The 15495-nt window shown below is 37.1% G+C and overlaps 1 long non-coding RNA gene across 1 annotated transcript in view; it reads left to right on the top strand.

Moving 5' to 3' along the window:
• Positions 1–13028, top strand: part of LOC118913191 (uncharacterized) — a 141010-nt gene extending 127982 nt beyond the window's left edge. Inside the window, exon 3 of the long non-coding RNA XR_008993980.1 lies at positions 12399–13028. This is a non-coding gene — a long non-coding RNA (uncharacterized LOC118913191). The remainder of the gene's footprint in view (positions 1–12398) is intronic.
• Positions 13029–15495: the final 2467 nt, after the last annotated feature.

The following is a 15495-nucleotide window of genomic DNA, read 5'->3' on the forward strand; positions in this document are numbered from 1 at the left end:
TCTGGAAGCCCTGAGCTTCCCCTTGCCTAGCCTCTCCAACCGCAGTCATCGTTAGCGTTTCCTTGGGGCTCTTCCCTCTGCTCCGAGTTGCTGAGTTACACAGACTTTATTCTGTCACCAGTAACTTCTTCCCTTCGTCCAACTCGGCTGCCTCTGGGGCCAAGCCAGCTGCGGGTCCTAGAGGAAGGAGAGAGCAGCTGCTTCCCTTGCCTTCTGCACAGGCAGAGCAATGGCAGGCTGCACATCCAGAGCTCAGTCTCTGAGGCATGGACTTGTGAAGAAATGGGATTGAAGGATGCCCTTGCACTGTATTTAAACCTCTGTGGATAGTGATTGAGGTCTCTGAGTTAGTAAAACTTGTCCCCAAAGTCAAAATTGTGGAGAGGATAAAGCTTATCTTCAGTTTTAAAAAAACAGAGATTTTTCTGCACCTCCTCCAGTTCAGGTGCCTACTACGCATGTTCACATTTCTCAGCTCATTTAAATCTGACAACATTCCAGGAAGGTGATCTAACTACTTTCACTTTAACAAATGAAGGAACTGAGCTAAAAGAGAAGAAGCAATATATCCAGAGCTAACCAGTTAATAAATGGAAAAGCCTTGGGTCTTATTAACTTTAAAATCTCTTTTAATGTACCCCAGCTCCATTTTCTGTTTGTTTCTTAGTGTTCCCTCTTTTCTGAGCTCTTCCTATTCAAATTGACTTTCAGCCAGCTACCATGTTAGAAGGAATTCAATAATAAAATTCACAGTGTTTTAACTTTTAAAGTGTTGGTTGCATTTGAATAGGAAGCAACCACAGAATGAAATTTCAATAGGGGTGAAATTTTAGATATCAGTAACAGGTTGATACATAGATTTTCAAATTATAGTCTCAGTAGAGGAGGCTGAGGTTTCTGGTGGGACACTCTAATCTCAATTCCAGACAATCCTGAAATTAGGAGCCACATGTTTTTGTCCACCTCTGTTGTAGTGATATGGACAGGACATGCTTGAAAAATATCTTCTGCTGAGAATGATAAAATACTGTGTCAGGGTTTCAAGGAAAAAATACATCTGAAGGAAGAGATGACAGCAAAATAAAAATTCCTTTGTATGAACATCAATATAATTTACACCTTTTTCCAACTTCTTAAAAATACCACTATTAACATAAAGCCTTACCTATTCCTTTCAGCCCTTAATTCATTAACATGAACACTCAACATAATTAAGTAGTGGAAGTGAAACATTTTTCTTGTCACTAGATAAAGAAAATGTGTTATGTAATCCTCTTTGAGTGTATGTTCTGGTAATGCTGAAATAAATTGTGAATTAGAAGTTAAAGAAAAAATTTTTTCTTGAGTTCACCTAGAAAAATTCTTGGCTCAGACCTTATATTGAACATGCAACTGAAAAGTCTATAGAGCAGATATTCAGCATCCAGAAAAAAAAGTACATGAGATCTAAACCAGCAGTTACTGAAACCATTTGGTCATTGTCTTCAACAATCAAAATAAACACTCATTGAACATCTAGCGTGTATAAATATCTGAAATAGACAGTGAGAAGATAGGGTGAAAGGTTTTAAAATTTGTTTTGGGAGACAGACTATGCCTGTCTATTCAACTACAGTTAAACGAGAGCAAAGCAAAGGGGAGGCCATTTGCCGAATGTCCTCCTGAAGTGGCCACACTTTATCCCGGATCTCCATGACGTTGTATAACCATTCTTGCTTATGAAGAGTAATTTATTGTACTCTTTCACATTTTAACTTTATTTCCTAGCATGAAAAATAAAATCAGAGTTTTACCACAATGGTTAATAAATAACTCACTTTTTTCCTTAAAAAAATCTTTTATTTTAAGATGATTTTAGGCTTATAGAAGAGTTAAACAATAGTGCAAAGAGTTCCCATGCACATTTCATTCATCTTCACTAACGCTCACCCCTTACAGAACCATAGAAATGAGTGCTTATCTCTAAACTAAGAAAGTACCATTGGTTCAATGCTATTAAACTACAGACTTTATTCAGATTACAGCAGTTTTTCTACTAATATCCTTTTTCTGTGTGCCAGGAGCTAATTCAGGATTCCACTCTGCATGAGTTCCACTCATGCATCTTTAGTCTGTTTTAATCTTCAACAGTTCCTCAATCTTTGTTATCTTTCATTATCATGAGGCTTTTGAAGAGTACTGGTCAATTGTTTTGCATAATGTTCCTCAATTTAGGTTTGTTTTATGTTGTCTCATGCTTAGACTGAGAATGTGCATTGGTAACACCAAAAAGTGATGTTCTCTCACCACCATATCATATCAGGGGGTACATGATGTGGATATGTCTTATTATCGGTGATGTTAATCTTTGCTAAGGCTGTGTCTGCCAGATTTCCCCACTGCAAACCCACTATTTTCCCTTTATTATTCTTAAGTATTTATTTATATAATATGAGATACTTTGAAATTATACAAGTGTCCTAGTTTTCTAAATTTCACCTGGTAAATAACTCACTTTTGAAAAAAAAGACCAGTGTAATCCATAAAGAGGAGAACTCTACCAGTGACACCAAAAACCTGAAGTGAATGTTGGCTATTGTGATAATCCTGAAGTAGAGAATCTTCGAGTTGCTAAGGCAAGGAATGTGAAACTAAAGCACTCTCCAGAGGGCATATAGAATCAAACAATTTGCCATTAGTACTAAAACTCTCCTCTTTTAAATAACTCAAGGGACGAACCAAAAAAGAAAAAGAAATTGTGAAATGAAACAGAAGGAATTCCAGACTGATTCCATAGTTATCAGAGTTACATTATCATTTGTATTTAACTCCTTTTTGCATCAGCAAGTTAACACGGTTCACAGATGGTTTAAAAATCATATTTCCAATGTTCCTCAGATCCAGTACATACAGAACCATAGGCTTGAGGGTTTGTGAGTCATTAAACTTTGGCAAACTATTGCATATTATTTGCTGTATGAATCGTTTATTAATTTTCACTCAACATTCAATTGTAACATTGCAAGATCTATATTCAAGTTACACTGTAAAATATACCTTCAGAATTATTTCTATACCAACTTCCACAGCTGTAAGAGGCAAAAAATTCATAAACTCCATCCTTGTAAAACTGACCCTCCAAGAGTCCTAACTGAATTAACATATACAAAGGAATGTCATTATTAGGTAATTTATCACATGAAAAAAAGCAATTTGAAATTAATTCATGTGAAATATCAAAATACCTATATTAGTAATGAACCAATTATGTATTTTTTTCTGAGACAGTAATAGCATCAATATATAATGTATATTTAGTACTTTCTATGTACCAGTCACCAAGTTCTTGACACAAATGATCTCATTTAATTGTCACAGCTATATGAGATGGCAAGAATTTGAAAGATTTGAGATTTTACTCTACCTTCAAGCTAACAAAATAGCCTGCCACAGTTTTATGGATATTGGCAGAAGACATGAGACTCTTGGGTCAGAGACCAAGGGCTTTACTACCCACAGAAATAACAATAACCAGAGTATCAGCATCTTGGGCCAGTTCTCCAAGCCCCCAACTCCCATAGGACAACAGAAAGGTCAGATGACATGTGCAGACACAATGGGTTGCATTACAGGAGAGGAGCCCTGAACTTAGGAAACCTGAATCTCTTAAAATGGACAGTAAGCATGCCACTCTGTGCTCTGGAGAGAGATAGTATCACTATCTCCCAAGACTATTTATTGTATGAACATCCTTGGGCAAATAGGCAGTCATGCCTCTGCTCTCAAAGGACACCCAGAAATACAAGACACTCATGGAGAATTATCTCCTAATGTAATGTAGACACTATAATTATTCCTCTTACAAGTGAGAAACTTTAAGCTTAGAAAGACTTAAGGAGCCATTCAATGAAGAAATGAGGTACATGCTTTTTCATGGGTCTGTTTTAGTGCCCTCCATAAACTGTAACAAATTGCACCTGGGTGAGTTTGCACACTGTACAGAAATGGGGTTCTATCCAAGGTATGCACCCAAGGTACACTTTTCATTAGGTGTTTTGAAAATTAAATTGTTCTTTGCACTCTGTGATGTCACTTTTTAAATGTAAATTTCACATCTACTATGTGTAAGGAGGAAGTGTGCCAATGTAGAAAAAACATGATCCCTGAAGTCAGACAGCATAAAGTTGGAATTTCAGCTCTATACTTAACCTCTATGAGGCTCAGTTTCTTGATCTATAAAATCGGAATCATTTGTAGGATCACTGTAGGAATTGAGATCATGGATGTGAAGATCCCAGCACAGTATTCTGGGACATACTAAGTGCTCAACAATAGAGAGCACTAATGATGGCTTGTAGGATGGATGTTAGCAAAGTCCCTTTAACTTCTGTTGCTCTGAAAATTCAGAGAATTCAACAATAAAATCAAAAGGAGATTTTATTTTTAAGCCCTGTTTTCCTTGTAAAAGCTTTGTTAGACATTGGGGATGTGTCTTATTAAATTTACCTTTTTTGTTCAAAGATTAATTTTAAACATGGGGTGAAAACTCTTCAAGCTGTCAAAGCATTAGCTTTTAGCATTGAAATGGATGTTGTTCTTTTAAGAGGTTGCCTTTTTTTAAAATAACTTAGAGCAGGAGAGCTTGTCATTTTCCCTAACACAATGTGAATAAAATACAAATATATGGTGGGATCTGGAGTTGGAAGGAACTCTGTAATATACATTGGCCATAATGTGTGTCCTAGTGATCAAGTAAAGGACCTTTGACTTTACATGGAGAGTTGTGCTGTGTTAGAGACCGGTCTGTTGATCTTTTCTCCATCTACATAGAGAGGTGTTGCAAGATGAAATTGCATTTTATATTCATGTAAAAGTTATATTACAGCCATTAGATAAAAGCAAGAATAATTGCCTGCTCAGTGGGCAGGCTGCTACAGAGAAAGAAACACCCTCATGAAACAGTTGTGTTTTTCAGCTTTGACAGATGGAATATCACATTCTTTGGTGAGTTCCTCCACCCTGTAAAATTTAATGGCTTCCCCTCCCCATAGATTGCCGAACAAATTATTGTCCACAATAGCTTGATGTCGGTTTGCTCTCAAAAGCCTCTCAACTTTAACTAATAGTTGCAATCCAAATTAACAATAACCAAGGCAGTATGGAAATTATGGGTGCATTCTGGTAATTCACTCCAAGCTAAGCTTGTTATCTGCATGAAATACAACTGTGGCTCCATGAATAATTCTCAAAAATGTTGAATTTAAAATGAGCACTGGGTAGGATAAACATTAGTTGGATAATACTTAAACTCCACCATCTGGTATTCTAGTATTTTAATGTGGGCTGAATTTCTTTTATTAGGTGTTTATTTGAGATTCTGTATGGATCTTTCCGTATGCATAAGAAGCTCTACAAATTGGGAAGGAGTGAGAGTTACAATTCAAGACACTTTTCCTTTATAGTAATTCTCTTAAAGAGAAAAAGACAAACACAAGTTTCAGAATCTCAGCCATTTTCCCAAAGGGGCAAGCAAAGAATTCCTGAGTTTTTCTTATTTCAGAGCACTTATTCATAAGACTCTATCAGATTGATGGCTGTAGAGGGAGGGAGAGCTACTCAGAATAACTGAGAAGAATAATATAATAATAGGTAGAATGGAAAAGAGTATATGGGAAAGACTAATGATAGAAAACAAAAAAATGATTAATATTAGGAGATAGGGCAGGACCAAACAATAATAACAAATATACAGTAATGGCCTTTGGGAGAAAAAGTAAGAGAATAAGATAAAGAATTTTTGAAAAATGAAATGAATATCATGAATCATGAAAGGAACATTTAATGGACTCATCATTCTGGGAAAAAAGTTAATCTTATTTCCTCAAAAAAATTATACTAGGCTGTTCAAGTGACTTAATGTGAAATTTGCAGGAGAATTACTTTTCTTCTTCCTGATGTGTGAAAGACAATATAAAGTTACATGGAGGAAGTGGGAGATAATAATAATTACATTTACATAGCTCCTTACTGTTTACCAAAATACCTGCACAGGCATTACCTGCTTTGATAGATGCAATGCTCTGTATAAACTAGGTAGAACTGACCTTATCATCCCCATTCTACAAATCATGAACAAGCTTGGCTGAGGAGCGACAGTGCTTTGAAGTTAGTTTTGTTTTTCAAAACTCTCAACTTGAATTGTTATATTTCAAATTAGCACTAGCCAAAGTGGCAGGGATATTCTGGGTATGCTCCAAGCAGAACTATGATCTGCTTGAAATGTACTTTCCTTCTCACTCAGGATTCAGTTCTTGTTTAATTACTCTATACTACCTAAAGAAATAACACTCTGCTACCAACTGAAAAATATATCCCAGAATAGTCCTTTTACTTCTCTAAGCTCCAGTTTCCAGAACTAATATTGAGAGCAATTCAAATTTTACAAAGCACATTTACATCCGTCATTTCATTTCATGTTTACAGCAACTGCATAAGGTAAATCATTATATTTTTTCAATAGAATAAATTTAAATTTAGAGTTTATAAATGGCTTACCCAAGATCTTGCCAACTATAAATGTTAGGTCCAGGTCTCCACTCAAGATCTCTAACCCACTGCCACCCCATGAAATCTGGGATTGGGTTAGATGCTTTCTAAGATCTCTTCCTATTCTACCTTACCAGACTTCAAAAACTCACTGGGAGAATCTATTGTTATTTACATGTCAATAGTATTTTACTGGTAAAGTATATATTTGGAATTAAAAAAATAGCATAAAAATTTAGTTAATAAAGTCCTTCCTGCAGCCTTCTTTCTGCAAGTGTGGTGGGAAAAACAAAAGATGAACCAAAACCTCTCTCTACCTTCCTGCATGTTTTGGTTTGGGGCTCAATATCTAAGCATCCAGAGAAGCACCACAAAGTGCGCTGGGAATCAGAGCGGGGAGGTGGCTTTAAGCCTTAAGCCACAGGATGAATTTAAACATTCAGGAATTAGAGCAAGGAAACTGAAGAATGATAGGCAGAAAAATCTGTGTGCCATCTACCTTATTAGCATATGTCTTCTCTACCAAAAAGACACAAGAACGTGTGTTCTTTTATATGGTAACATTATTGTCATCTTTATTATTATTCACTGTCAGTGTAGCCCTCCTAGTAAAATAAAGTTAGGCAGCATTCATTCAGTAGCTGAAATACGATGAACATGCACACTCAAATGCAGAGAGGACCCCAAGTCCAGAAGGATGCAGATTTTTGGCCCCAGCTTCACCCTTGTCTTCAAAGTTATCCCTTCTGTTTTGTTGTGTCTTTATCAAGATCTTCAAAAAAAGACATTCAGGTGACCAGTTTTCTTCCTCTGTTTCTAACTTCTTAAAGTACCAAAGTTAAACATTGGAATGAATAAAAGGTAAAAAGACAAAATGGGGAAAGAATACAAAGGACCAAGGCAGTGACCCCTGAATAACTTGAGTTCCGACAAACGTTCCCATGCTCGTGATTGGCTGGTTGGTGTTACTCAGTGTACACTGTGGTGTTACCCCAGAGCCAAAGCGACTTGCCCACTTCTACTTAATTTGTAACAGTGTAGATAGTGCGGATTGTCTTCGTGGAAGAAGTAAGATAGATGTCAGAGCAGGCCTTAGAAGATACTGAAAACAGAGAGAGAACTGGACAGTGGATTACTCTAGCAGCAGATTGAATAAGTAATACATGAGCATCAATTCCAAACACTCTTCCCATTTAAATTTCAGCACTGCATCAAACCTCAGGGACCTGTGTAAGATGAAGCAGGACTAAAGCAAGAAGGAAATTATAATAATGTAGCTTGCAAACAACTTCATTTCAAATAGCATTTTTCATGTAAACTGGTATTCAAAGTGCTTTACTGAGAAAAATAGTACAAGAAAGTGGACAGCATGTGGTAAAAATTACAGAAAATAGTGGTGCAAGGATAGTATATGTGGAGCAAATTAAAGCATTCCATCATAAAGCCTAAAGCAGTGGGAAAGAGTGTGAAGAGGTATAGCAAAGTGTACAATTTTAGATGAGGTGTAAGAAATTTGGATATTGATAGGAAAGCCACTCTTCTCCCCACTTAACATTTTTTAAAATGAAGTACTTACTGTTCTGTTTTAGTAGACTGCTTTAAATTGTGGATTTGATAAAGCTGAATTCTAGGATGCTTAGATTGAGTATTGCTGTCAATTTAAAAGAGTAGGGGTGCTGTGTGAAGAACTGAACATCCTCCAAATGGGCTGAGTATCTAGAACTGGCAGGTCTACAGGTGGCAATGGCCTTTCAGGCCTTTATAGATGGTGGTTTAGAACATGTGCATTTGATCAGATAAGAGCAATGCCTTAGCCTAATCACTCAAGAACTGTGTGGCTCTAGACAATGCATAACCTCTCTTTGCCTCCATTTCCACATCCCTAAATGAGAATTACTGTATTATCTATGTAGCAAGATTGTCATAAACAATTAGATAACAAAATTCATATAATGTTTAGCACAGGGTCCATAGTACAAACATTGAAAATGCTAGCTCCTTTAATAGGTATGAGGAGGAACTCCAGAACCATCAGGGCCTCTAGATTTGTCAAAGCCCATGGTGTGCTGACAAAGTAGTCAGGATCCACATCAGAGGTCTCCTCGCAAGAATAAGCCACTAGCACACCCTCCTTCAGGGATGCTACAGCAAAGTCCAGGCATTCAAGGGTGTGAATCTGAGGTTGCATGACTTTTGGGTTATATTCAAGAACCTGAAATAATAGAAAACTGACACTCCTTAAAATCTGGCAGACAATCCAGAGTAGGTCTTTTGTTAAGTTCATGAAGAGAATTTAGAGAACATGAGTTCATTTATTTAACAAATAATTATTGCAGTTATAGAATCAAATTTCTCTACCCCGCTGCTTCCTCTCTGCTCTTACTGACTCCCTAAACTATGGCTCTGCCACGTGGCCTTGCCTGTCCCTCTCTGACTTCAATGACTTCCATGAATGTACTCCCTGTGAGAATCCACAGCATCTACCATTCCCATGGTATTAGTTACCTATTGCTGCACAACAAATCATCCTAAACATTAGCACCTTAAAACAGCAAACATTCATTATCACACAATTTCTGAGGGCCAGGAAAACTTAGGTTTGTGGTTCTGGCTCAGGGTCTCTTATGTGGTCTCTGCAAAGTCAAGCTGCCTGCCGGAGCTGAAGGATCATTTCCAAGTTCACTATGTGGCAGTCAGCAGGCGATTTCAGTTCTTCACCTTGTGGGTCTCTTCGAAGGACTACTCATGACATATGAGCTGGTTTTCCCCAGAACAAATGATGCAAAAAAGTGAAAAAGACTGAGACAGAAGCTACAGAGTTTGCTACAACCTAATCCTGGAAGTGTTATACCATTACTTGTGCAGTTTCTTTCGGTCGCACAGACCAACCCTGGTGTACAATGTGGAAAGGGAGTGAATAGCAAGAGGCAGGGAGCCTTGGGCTCATCTTGGGGGCTGGTCACCACACACACCCTTGTGGGTCACAGCTCTTGAGTCTTGGCCACTCCTGGACATGCTTAGCCTGTTGACTATGATCCAGTTTGTCTCTATTTTTTGTTCTTTCTAAGCTAAGCTATTGTAAACTACTGAATGAGGCTGGGTCCCTTCTCAAAGCACAAGCCAAAACATTTACCCTATTCATATAATGTAAGTACTTTAAGGATTTTATCTTTTAGCTCCTCTAAGTAAATCTGACTGTGTTTATTGCAGAGCATTAGTTACTAGAATTCAAGGATCACGTATCAGTAACTAACCATACAGTATGTAGCATGTCATCCTCATTTTTGAGATGCTAAAAATGATTATGATTATCATCAATAGATGAAGCCTCAAAGGAATGCTTGCCTTGAACTGTCTGTCCTCTGGGTCTTTGCTGTTCACTCATTCTCCATTCCAAAGAGCTTACTACCCCTTTCCCCGAACATTCATATTCTCTGTCATGTCCTAACTTCTATGACAGCTCCTTCAGGGAGCCTTCTCCGATCCTTCATCCCTCCCTTCTCCGATCCTCATCCTCCCTTCTCCGATCCTTCATCCTCCCTTCTCTAAGTTGCATTTCCATTTCATCTCTCTGTTTCTCTTTCTGTTGTTCACCCTTCAGAGAGTGGCGGTTCAGGCTGCTGCTCATATGAGACTTTTGTAGTGGGGTAGTACTGGAATCCAGTCTGTTAGATAGTGAGGCATGGTGAAGAACCCCACAGGGGAAGAGAGTGCCAAATCATTGATTTAGGAAAAAATACTGCCAGCTTCTTAATAGTCACAGAAGGGTTCCCTAGGATCTTAGGAAAACATGTTTCTCCTCTGGGAAAGGGGATGTTTACCTTCTTCCACATGCCTGATTGTCAGTGAGACAGCATGACCTTTTAAAGCTGTTTGTTCAGTGACCTTATGGCCTCACGATCTGAACTTGGCTCGGCTGTGACAGATCCTAGCATTTGCCCTGAAGGCAGTGGGGTGGAACTGACCCTGGCTTCCTCAACCTTTACTAGCTCAGCGATTCTCAGGAGGTGAAATCCTGAGCCTTCTGCTTCTGTGTATGGCTTATTCTTATTTCACTCCCTATTATAAAACAATGTAACAGCTTTCAAGAACATTTAAAAAAAACTAATCCTGGGAAAAACAAAACTTCAGCAATCCCAGTACCCAACTACATAGAAAACAGTCTGTGAGTTTTGAGCCTATGTATTCTTATTTTTAGTAAATGAGTTCAAGTTTTCTAACTACTTTTCCTGGTTCATGAAAACCACTGTACATGTGCACACTCAATCTTTCTTTCATTGTCAAGGGCTGTTTCCTGATTCTGTAAGCTTCTGGGACACAAAAGCAAGTGGCACATGGCATGTGCTCCTTTCCAAGTTTTTGTCCTTATGTGTATAATATTTCACATAGTTGCATCATAGTGTGCATACAGGTTTCTACTCTCCTTTGGCATTTAACACAAAACTCTAAGCAACATTTCAGTGTTGCTGCATAGCCTTCATAATTCAGTGTTGGGAGTTTTAGTATCTAACAGACCTGGGGTCAGGTGCTACCTCTGTCATTTAGTAGTTGTATTGTCTTGGATAATTGATTAATCTCTCTGGGATCACTTTGTGTCTAAAATAGGTTTAATAATATCTGCCTAATGCTATCAGAATTAATACATGAGTTATGGGATACAAAGTCTTAATGCCACCCTGTATTAAATGTACAATAAATATTAGCAAAAAATAACCTTCATAAAATGCAAATGTTTTTGTCACATAGTACTGAGACAGAAGCTACACTTTTTTGGATCATTTGTTCTGGGGAAAACCAGCTCATATGTCATGAGTAGTGCTTCGAAAAGACCCACAAGGTGAGGAACTGAAATCGCCTGCTGACTGCCACAAGTAGAAAATAAAAATTATTTTTGAAATACAACAAGTCTCACATGCTTAAATGTTTATTATGCACCCATAATCTCTTTAAGTTCCTATTTTACACTTTGCAATATAAACATGTAAGAAATCATGTTGTAAACCTTAAACTTGCACTGTGTTTTATGTCAAATATATCTCAATAAAGCTGGAAAAGCATTCCAATTTCAGCCACTTAACTCTGATGCCTCTCTATTGTTCCTGAGTGCAATGGTCTCTCTGTCGAATTATAGACCTTTCATGTGGGAATATATTTCAGTCTATTCCCCTTGTGTCCTTTCCTTCCTTCATCCAGGATGCAGGTTGCTCCTGATAAAAATATTTGCCTCCTGGCATTTATGTTTACATTGAAGATATTCATGTGCCGGTCCCTAGGGTTTTCCTGTGATGGTCAACACTGCATGTAAAATGAAGTAGAATTTCAGGATGTTTCCATAACAGGGAAATCAGTGGTTAAGCACCCAGTAAATGAATAGAGGCTTTACAGAGATCAAAGGTGTGCTAATGAGGAAGTTGTCAACTTCACAGGTTCTGTCTGAATCCTTGGACGTGAGGAAACAGGAAAAATGAATTTTGCTGATCACTGCAGAGAGAGAGAGGAGGGGCGTTGGCTGGAAAATTCTATTTTTTTCCTTAATTACTAAGGCTCTGTAAATACATAAATAGCATTGACTTACATTTAAATTTTTCTTATCTATAAATATGGTTACTCTTGGTAGTAATTAAATAATGAACAATGAAATTTAACTAGGTTTGGGCTTTGTTTTGTTTTGCTTTGAGGAGGGAGGGAATGTTACAATTGGCATGATAAGTTGGGCAGAGAGCTTAATAGCAATTTACAGAATCCATTTTTGCAAATTTGAGCAGAAAAGGAATTGATGGAAGGATATTACTTCAAAGAATATCTAGCAGGGCCAGAGAATTTGACACTAAAACTAAACATCCATGAGCAATAACCAACTACTTCTTTTCTAGCAGAAACACCACTGACACTAGCATTTGGCATTTAGTGATGCTCAGGACTGGATTCCAGAAGCACTGCCACTCCCCGCCCTCAAGAATTGGATCCCTCTACCACCTGGCCTGCTGAAAGTCCAATATTCCTGGGTGCACCTCCCTCGAGTGTTCCCTCTAGATCTGCCTCCTGAGGATAGATTAGTTGTAGCTAGGCCGCATGCCTGCTCCCTAATGCAGAGAGTTTGGGTTTCCAAGTTTTCTGGCTTCCTCTTTGGGAAGGTGAGACACATGATGCGGGAAATGACCATGATGAAAGGAGAATGCTCAGATGACAGGGTAACTTGAGTGAGGAATGTCCCTTAGAGGCTCAGTCATTTTGAATGTCCTGCATACAGTGATGGTGGATTTCTGTCCCCAAGGAGAAGCTTCCTGCAGCAAGTACCAATCAGCACTCTCCAGATGCATTCCCCATTCCTCAGATCCCAGGATGGTTCCAACCCTTTGCTGTCACAGAGAAAACTTGCCATTTCTGAAACCTGTAGCCCCGTTTCCTCTTTTCCTTCCCTCACCAGCATACCCAGCCTTAGCATGGGGTATTGAGATGATGAAAATAAACTGATAAAAGTGTTTGTGGGCATGTGTGTGTGTGCATAGATGTACTGGGCATCACATATTGCCATGGGGGAACTCAGGACCTCACCTTGTGTTTATGGGTAGGTATAACTATAATAAAAGGGAGTAAATGCTTAGAAATTAGATGGCATAAGAGAGAAATAGGATATATAGGTAAGATAATTAGAATATGTATTATAATGCATAAAAGAATGCATAATTTCACCATTATTTGGCATACATTCTTAAGGCAAAATCCTAATTACTTACTCTAATTAGAAATATAATGATTAAAATGGTCAGTGTTTCCAAATAATAACTGGTGAGTAGTTAGATGGGAAGAAAATAAACCTGTTCTTCAGTGGCATATTTAGAAACCTTATCAATCTTTGACATTGATAGTTAAGAAGGATTCTATCTGTTTTGTTACATCTAATTTAGGCCAAATAAGTAGTATAGTATAGGGAGAGAATGAAGATACATCAAGGTAATCACAAACAAGGTTTGAATAACTGATTTAACTAATGTTGAGTTTCTCACTGAATCATCTGTATACACTGAAAATTTTCTCTAATACTATTTACTATGTCTTATAATATCTTTTAAAATTATAAATATAGTATTATTTTTTTAGAAAAAAAATTAGAAATGTAGATAAGAAAAAAAGGAAGAGAAATCTTATCACCTTGTAGATATTAGTCTGCTCAGGCTGCCATTACAAAATACCATAGACTGGGTGGCTTAAACCACAGAACTTTATTTTCTAACAGTTCTGGATGCTAAAAGTCCCAGATTAAGGCACTGGCCAATTGGGTTCCTGGTGAGACCTTTCTCCTTGGCTTGCAGGATGGCTACCTTCTCACTACATTATCACATGATAGAGGAAGAGAACAAGTTTTCTGGTGTCTCTTCTTACAAGGGCACTAACCCCATCATTAGGGTTCAACCCTTATGAACTCATCTAATCCTGATTACCTCCCCAATTCCCCATTTCCAACCACTGACACATTTGGGGTTAGGGCTTCAACATATAAATTTCATGGGGACACAAACATTTAGCCCAGGGTATCACCATTAAAAATATAAACTCTGTTGAATACTTCAATTCTGTTTTTGCATAAGTTAACAAGCTGATGCTAAATCCAAAAGAACAAAAGCAGAATTTGTAAAATAGAGAAAATATACATTCATTTGCAACACATTCTCTAGTTTTCATTTAATGTATTTTGAGAATATCTTTCCAGTTAAATATGAATTACATCATTAACTATGTAAAAATATTTAAATTTCTTCAAATATTCTTCTGTAGCATTAAGGTTAATAATAGCATACAGTTCTACTTTAAATGTATACTCTAAGTAGTTTCCCAGTTCATGTATTGATGGATATTTTTATAATTTTTAAATATTTTAAATAGTGCTATAAAGAATATTTTGTAATCATTTCTTTTTTGCATCCCTATAATTCCGAGTAGTGGAATTTCCAGGGTAAAGACTATGTATAGTTTAAGGTTTTTGATAGTATTGTCAAATTTCCATTGAGAACATTTAATTCCATATATATTCTCAACCAGCAGTATAATAAAGCCTTTTTTGATGTCTTCTTCATCCTTAAATAGGGCATGATCGTTTTTAAAAATTTGCCAAAGATAGGACATTGTTTTAATTTAATTTTTTTTGTTCTGCAGAACTTTTAGATTAACTTTTACTCTTAGAAGTTCTATTACTAGAAAGATCTTCCCTACTTCAAAATTAAGTAAGTTTTCACATGTCTAACAGTTCTAAAGCCTTGTGTACATATACTTTAAAAGTATATCTTGTTTAGTTTAGAGTTTAGTACACTTTTTTCAAGTAATTAGCAAGTTGGCCTGACTTTTTTTGATACTGACTACAATTATACATAAAATTTTGTTATTTCCTACTCAAAGAAAAAAATTCTAATTAGTAAAATATAAAACTCAGCCTCATATTAAAAGTTAAGTGCTCGTGGTGTAGACTCTGAGGACCATGTTATTATTATAAAGGTCATATGGATTGACTCTATCCAGCTGTTGGTAGTTATTTTTAAAACATTATGTGAACATGACTTATGGTAACTCCCTGAATAGCAATCCTGAAAATTAAATCTTCACATGCACTCTAGCATCTCCCATTTGGCTATAGCATGGAAGGTTGTCCACAGTTTTCTCTGAAAGCATACCTCATTCTAATCTTGAAATCAGCAGCATTTAAGAACATAAGCGTGATAAATTTTGATGTGTAAAATTAATCCTTGCTGTTTTTTGACATTTCCAACTAGGATATTGATTGCTATAATGATTTTTTAAACACAAATAGGTATCCAAAAAAACCTGGAAGTGCATTTTCCAATTCACTTAGAAGTTCAGAAAGGGGGCGGAAGATGGCGGCGTGAGTAGAGCAGCGGAAATCTCCTCCCAAAACAACATATATCTATGAAAATATAACAAAGACAACCCTTCCTAGAATAAAGACCAGAGGACACA

Source organism: Manis pentadactyla, chromosome 2 (genome assembly GCF_030020395.1).
Source record: "Manis pentadactyla isolate mManPen7 chromosome 2, mManPen7.hap1, whole genome shotgun sequence".
NCBI lineage: Eukaryota > Metazoa > Chordata > Mammalia > Pholidota > Manidae > Manis > Manis pentadactyla.